The sequence below is a fragment of the Rhagoletis zephyria genome, unplaced genomic scaffold (genome assembly GCF_001687245.7).
Source record: "Rhagoletis zephyria isolate East Lansing unplaced genomic scaffold, Rhagoletis_zephyria_1.1 Rzeph_scaffold_06427, whole genome shotgun sequence".
In the NCBI taxonomy this organism is placed as follows: Eukaryota; Metazoa; Arthropoda; class Insecta; order Diptera; family Tephritidae; genus Rhagoletis; species Rhagoletis zephyria.
The window spans coordinates 12,861-20,978 of record NW_016163510.1 but is presented as its reverse complement, the minus strand read 5'-3'; positions in this window follow the sequence as shown (position 1 = coordinate 20,978).

Here is an 8,118-nt window from a genome sequence, read left to right as displayed (position 1 = left end):
ATTCGCTTAAGTAAATATACGTATGAATATAAACACAAAATTAAAAATATGTACATATGTATACATACAATAAAAGTTGGCTCTTTATTTCCGGGCTGGGGCGTGTCCCGTCGTGCCGGGCCGGCCCCCTTAAAATACTTAACGTGCGGGCTTATGCGTGTTTTTGAAAGCTGATTTTGCACTCGTGCCGGGCCGGGCCTGAAAATTTAGGCCCGTGCCCATCTCTAGTCCGAACGCTGCTTCAGCGGCATAGGCAGTTTCGCTTACGTCGACAAAGTCATGAAGCTGCAGACCGTCGGCGGTGAAATATAACGGCGAATAGAGTCGAGGTATGGAAAACTTGCGAGCTTCCTGGAACCTTACCCACGATGTTACCCATTGCGAAGTGAGCGGTTCCGGCAAATAGTCATCCCAGTCGATGCTTTGTCTCCAGGTCTCTTGTAGTATCAGCTTTATAGGAATGGTGACGTTGGCTAGCAGGCCAAACGGGTCATAGATGGCGGTGGCCAAGCCCAGCAGCTCCCTTTTTGTAGGTGACCTCTTGCCATCTGTGACTTCTCTCGGTATCTTCTGNGCAGCTTTATAGGAATGGTGACATTGGCTAGCAGGCCAAACGGGTCATAGATGGCGGTGGCCAAGCCCAGCAGCTCCCTTTTTGTAGGTGACCTCTTGCCATCTGTGACTTCTCTCGGTATCTTCTGGAACCTGAAATGAAACTCCAACGCGTCCGAACTCCGTGCGAAATTAATAACAGCTAAAATATTGCATTATTTTAAAGTAAAAGGATGACAACCATTAAAAAAGTGTAAAGTAAAACATGACTTGGCTCTCGTAAAACAGACTTTTCTATGTTCAAATGATGAGTATATGTAAGTGTTTAAGTAGTACCAGAAAATATTGTCTAATTACTTTAGTTTTGACACAAGTTATTTTCTTACCATACTCAACCCACTCCCCCTAAATAATAAAATAAGTATGACCATGCTTACATAAATGGTTTCTTCTACACTCAGGGAAAAAACAAGCTAAATTTAGGTCAAACGGGCTTAAAACAAGCCGAAAATATCATAAAAGTCTGTTAAGCTCGAAAATGCTAAAATAAAGAATATATTCTTAATTTTAGAACGATATTTTTTAGATTACTTCGCTCTACTTTTGAGAATAAAAATCTTATGTTAAGCGTTTTGCAGTTTTGAAACAAACTTATTTTAAGCCTAACTCATGATTGATTTTAAAATGTCTAATCTTANCTTTTGAGAATAAAAATCTTATGTTAAGCGTTTTGCAGTTTTGAAACAAACTTATAAAAACTTATTTTAAGCCTAACTCATGATTGATTTTAAAATGTCTAATCTTATTTTAAGAATGTTAAGCTTTATTTTAAGAATATTTATTCTTGATTTCTCACTTTTCGAAATCCGAAAGCATTTATCCCCCCAAACCAAAATGAAAAACAAAAGTATTCTCGTTGCATTGCATTTTTATTCAAAAATTATTTAGAAAAGGAAAATTCACATATGTAGATGTAATTATTATTAAATATGTTTCAGTCTGATGAAGACTTTGCCATTATTTATATAATATACATGTAAAGGTGGGCTGGTAAAGTTACAAATATTTATAACATGTACATTTTCTGTTTCTTCACTTAGAGTAGAATCACTTCATATGACTGAAAATGGTTATGAAAACCTTTTACATTTATTTGATAACACATAACATAAATAGTTTCATTTTGATGCAAAAATGTTTTTATTTTTAAAAAATTTCAAGATTGTTTTTTTCAATTGCTTAAAAGTAGTTACTTCTATCAATTTTTATCAACATTTATAAGTAAGTTCGTCAATAACTTCAACACTAGTAATATCTATATCTAATACAGAAATTATTCTAGAAAAATAATCATCTTACCCTAAATCAACAATTTTCGATGACTTAAAACTAAAAACTGGTTCAAAACTTGAAAATTTGATTGCTAACGATCGAGGAGGATTTACTCTAGAAGTAATATTATTCAAATACATTTTTGCCTCCTTATGCCTAGCCTCAAAACGCATACTCCATATATATTTCAATGGACCACATATTTTATCGCCGTAGCGTAATGAAGGAGAAAATGGTGTTTTGGCAAGGCGAATTTATACAAGGTGGTAGCAAGAATACAATAAACAACAACCACATGTATTTTGTATCAGGGGCAAAATGTCAAATCTCAATTCACCTCAAAGTTTATATGTATTTTGTTTTTGCTATTCAGGGGCATGCTGTCAAATCAGTAAAAGCAAAAACAAAATACATGTAAGGCGAAGGAAAGAAGAAGAAATCAGCAGATTGGACAACACCACCTTGTATAAATTGACCTTGTGTTTTGGCGTAAGTGGCCCATAAAGTTTCGTATAGACTGAGTGATGTGTTTGAACAAAATTTTTGAAAATTTTTAAATTCATCGTATTGACATATTGGCTTAAACAAACACCCCTATTCTGCAACTCTTTCGTATTCGGATTTTGCTACGAATCGTAGAAATACACGGTGGAGAGAATACAGAGGTGGCGCCGATGACGATACCGCTACTCGGCTCTCAGTGATTTTGACAGAATCAGCTGTTTTGGTGACGTCATAGTAGAGAAGACAGCAGTAGTGATGTGCTGAGTCAATACTTTTAAGTACCCAATACTCTCGATACTCGGTACCGAAACATTTAGGTTTCGAATAAAAGCGCACATAGGCCAAAAATATGGAAAAAACGCCTAACAAAACCCGAATGTAAGAGCCAATAGAGCTTTTTTACTGATTCAAATGAAAGATGTATATATGTCGGTTCGATGCCATAATACAGAGAAACCCTTACTTGTTTGAAGCATTTTTGTTCCAGCTGAATCGGACGATANTTTGCAGGAAATATTAGTGGTGTTTAGTTAAACAGATAAATTTGCCTTTCGCATATACGTATATTTATATCCACTGCTTTATGTACACCCCTATTCAGCAACTCTTTCGTATTCGGATTTTGCTACGAATCGTAGAAATAGTAAGCTGCAATCCGAATCGTATTTTCTAACTTTCGAAATTCGTAACAATGGCATGCCTTAAAACGAACGAGTAAGCTTTTTTGCGTAATTTTGTACGAAAACAATTCTGTGTCGGAGGCGAAATAAAAGATGTAAATCGATGTGTGTTTGCAAAAAATATTGGTGGTGTTCATTTAAACAGATAAATTTGCCTTTCGCATATACGTATATTTTTATCCACTGCTTTATATAAACGAGCAAAAAAGAATATTTGTTGCCCCTTATCGAGAAACTTGGGTCCGGTTTAGTTAATGTACAACGATTTTCGGTTGTTGTGTCCAAACGCATAACCCGAATCCAAAAACTTTAACATACACGTGTAATCAAAGGATTCACTTTTTATTTAAGATAAGTGTTTCAAATTTCCTACCACTAGCTTATTAATAAACTCGGTTTGCACTATGCACTTTTTTGCAAATTTCGACGTGGGTTCTGCGCAAAAATACTGTAAACGGCGTAGCCGGAGTGATATGCACAAGAAATGTTGTATACCTTTGACAAGCAGAAGCCCCTCTTCTCCGGCAACACAGAAAGGAGAATTCTACTTAGTAAGGGTTATAATCCCTAAGCGCGGCCGAAGGCAGAAGCAAATGCAACAGGTGGTGGACCTAACAAAGTGCATGTTTTCAATGGCTTGGAAGAAGCTGTTATTGCATTAACTGGATAGAGAACCTGTTCTTCAGGCATAGGAGTAGTTCTGGCTTGTGGTTCAACAATTCAACCAGAAGCTGACATATGTAGATGCGCCCATGGTTACTATGCCCGACAGCTCCGCATACCTTTGTGAATCCATTGCCATAGCGCCCGCTTACTCTGCTGCTATAATTGCAAATACATCAGAATCCATAATTTTCCTCAAAATATGTAAAATTAACCAATGTTACAATAAACAAGCACATGATGAGTGTTTTTTTTAATTCCTTTCCACTTTGTTTTCCTTCATTCAGCTATCTTCGAAAAACAACTGATAGCTGGCAATGCTGCACATGTTTCCGCAAGGGTTGCAGCATATGGATTTTTCGTTTTTCGTAGCGTAGCTACGAATTACGAATTACGAAAATTCGGGTTCTAGAGTAAGGGGGATAAACGAGCAAAAAAGAATCTTTGTTGCCCCTTATCGAGAAACTTAGGTCCGGTTTAGTTATTTGTACAATGATTTTCGGTTGTTGTGTCCAAAAGCATAACCCGAATCCAGAAACTTTAACATACACTTGTAATCAAAGGATTAAACCTTTATTTAAAATAAATGCTTCAAATGATTAATAAATACGGTTTGCACTACGCACTTTTTTGCAAATTTCGATGTGGGTTCTGCGCAAAAATACTGAGATATGCACAAGAAATATTGTATACCTTTGGCATGCGGAAGCCCCTCTTCTCCGGCAATACAGAAAGGAGAATTCTTCTTAGTAAGAGTTATAATCCCTAAGCGCGGCCGAAGGCGGAAGCAAGCGCAACAGGTGGTGGACCTAAAAAAATGCACGTTTTCAATGGCTTGGAAGAAGCTGTTATTGCATTAACTGGATAGGGAACCAGTTCTTCAGGCATAGGAGTTCTGGCTTGTGGTTCAACAACAGGTTTGCATAGTAACCAATAGTCAGTACTAATTTGTACTGGAACCTGCAAATTTTTACTGGAAAAGGTATGATAAAAGTGTCCCTACAAGAAAAGGACTTTTTTCTGACCTCTTCACTAACACACTAAAATATACACCAATATACAGGAAAAGATTTGTAAAAATAACCTTAGGAAATACAATAAGTAGAAAAGGGACCTTCTAGCACTGCCGGTCACGCATAGTCACATCTACACAAAAGAACTGGTTTTTCATATTACCCCCGAATTTCTAATGAGGAAATTGCAGCATTATTGCATCAGCACTGACCGTCTGGTGACTGGTAATTTGCCAGTAAGATTTCTTGTAGGGGTGTTTGCATTGTTCAACTTTGCGTTCAACATTTGCGTTCAACTCAGCGCAGGGTTGCACGAAAAACAAAGTTGAATGGCTAAAAATATCAAAATATGAAAAAATATCAAAATATTCGCCATAAAAAGGTGTCTGCATTGTTCAACTTTGCATTCAACTTTTGGTTGAACGGCGTTTCAACTAATCGCTTTCAACAAAGTTGGTCGCCAACCAGCATTTAGACATTCAACTTTTTTTTCGTGCAACCCTGCGTTGAGTTGAACGCAAATGTTGAACGCAAAGTTGAACAATGGGCCTGAGCACACTAGCCTGCTCAGTCGGACTGAGCAGTCCACCACTCGAACGCACACTGGACTGGGCAGTCGGCCGAAAACAGGTTTCAGTTTTGTATACATGAACTAAGCATGATTGTGTTAGTGCATGTGGCACCCCTGCAAAAAATGGGACCCATCCGGGATGACTCCGGGAGCAATCGCAAAGGAGCATGCGACTAATACCACTTTAGATCTCTTTATATGGAATGAACTGTTCGCTTTTATTCGAGCATGTCCTATGAATTGTTCACCTTTATACCCGAACGGGTATAAAAAGCGACTAGTCACTTTTAAAAAATAAAAATAAAAATTTGCACCAGCTGAGACTCGAACCGGGGTGCTCAGTTTTGTTAGGCGAATACTCTCTCTGTGTGCCAACGCCGGACATGAAATTTCATTGACTAGGTGCGTACATATCATTTAATCGTAAATAGTACCCGTTAGAGATGAGTTGGGGACTAATTGATTTCCAATTATACCCATAAGGGATGAGTCGAGACTAATTGACCTCCAATAGTACCCGTATGAGACTAGTTGGGATTAATTAATGCCCAATTGTACCCGATTGAGAGTAATCTCGGAATACTCGCTTTAGGGATTAGTCGCACAATTTTTTGCATATACATGCAAACAAAACGAAATAGAAAACATGTTGTCTATGGCCCGTAGTCATAGTCAAAATAAAGTCGACTTTAAAGTTAGTTGCAGCTTTTTTGACAGATATCCCATTGAAAATTATGTCAAAAAGCTGCAACTAACTTTAAAGTCGACTTTATTTTGACTATGACTACGGGCCATTGTGTGCGTGTCAGTCCACCGTCAATCCACGATTGAGAGAATACAAAGGTTGTGCCGATCTCGGACCGCTATTCCTCTCTTAACGAATTTGACAGAATCGTTGTTTGCATGACGTCACACTTGTGCAACTTGTTTACGTTTTCCTTGCAATATTTTTTCTTCTTCTTCCATTCTTGCTCACGTTTTGGCATTTCTCTCTCGCAATTGCACCAGTGTGACGTCACACAAAAGTTATTCTTAAAAATCCTCTCTGATCGGCGCAAACTTGTATTCTATCATTCTTGCCGTCAATCCGCGATTTTCGCGGACTGAAATGAGCGAGGTAAACTCGAACTCTCTTCCCCCTCTTATCCACACAAAACCGGTTTTAGGCGGACTGAGCAGTCCAGTGTGCGGAGGTCCAATAGCCCTGTTCGCGTACGCACTATCCAGTAAATCCAGTACTAATAATCTGGTTTTTTACTGGATGTCGTTTTCGTACGCAAAAACTTGCAAGAAACTAGCAAAAGAGGGGAAATTGAGAGAGCAAAAATGACAGCTGAACTTGCAAGTTTTACTGGATAAGTTTTTACTAGCAACTATTTGCTAGTAAGAAAAACAGCTTATGGCATGATGCTTAATGTTATTCACATTAAGAAAATAATTGTTTGCGGTGCCTTTAGAGTTGCAATTGACAAAATAAACCTATTTAAATTTATAATAAGATGGAAAATACTAGTTTTCTGTGAAAATTGCATCGGAAAATAACCAATTAATCAGCTGTTCATAAAACTAGCAACTTCTTGCTGGTTTTGCGTTTTCGAACTTTCTTGCATATTTCACTCATTGGGAGTAAATATTGGCTTACTCTCCGAAATTAACCCAAAAAATTTGCAAGAAAGCACTGAATCGAGAGCGTAACAACACGGGAGAGCTGCAAATTCTTGCTAGTAAAATTTTTACTAGCACAAATTAGCTACCAGAAGAAGAAGAATAAATCATGAATGAAAGACACAAGATCACGCCTTCCCGAAAGAAAGAAAAAAGTTATTTTCTAGCTTTAGAAATCTCGACGCCATCTTTGTTGTAAGAAGTAAACAACGAAGAAAACAAAAAAACCGCGTAATTGTTGAGCGCATGAATAATCATTTTTAACCGACTTCCAAAAAAGGAGGAGGTTATCAGTTCGTCGGAATATTTTATTTTTTTATTTTTTTTATGTATGTTACCGCATAACTTTGGACGACGTCAACCGATTTCGATAATTCTTTTTGCAGGTAGTGTCTCAGAGGTGGTCCCATACAAATCTGGTTGAGATCCGATCAGTGGATCATGAGATATATATATATATTTTTTTTTATATGGGAGTTGAAGTCGGTTTTTTTTTCAGGTTTTGAGTGTTGGATAATTTTTTGGTCTGCACGAACGCGATTTGGGCAAAAATCGTGATAATTCGTACAAATTCGTACAAATTTTTTGCTCGACGAACAAACCTACTAAGACAACTAGAAAATGTCAGCAGCATTCTGCACAAGTAAAGGAGTCGATTTTATGTGTGGGAGCGAGAAGACTGTTTTATTACAAAACCTTTCTATTCGTGCCTATTACGGTATCCGACGGATGCCATCCGCAAGGATCTAATCAGATTCGTGCTATCGGAATAAACGAGTGCGAAGGATTAGATTCGTGCGAATGGTATCTGTCGGATCGGAATACGACTAGTTCCGAGGGATACCATTCTCATGAATCTAATCCTTCTCATTCGCTTGTTATGACAGTGACTATCATTTGACAAATCATTTGAGTGGCAAGACTGATAGAGATTTCTGTCACTGGCTACCTACAAGTTTCTATCAATTCCAAAGGGCAGTGTGAAAAATCTGATGTAAACATTTGTGTACAAATTCTTCCGTCTTTCTCCAACTTATGGCCTTATTTTATGGTCTCTTTTTAACCAACGCAAAATTTGCATATGTGTTAGTAAGATAAATGAGAATGTGTTAGTTTCCATCACACAATTCTTGTATGG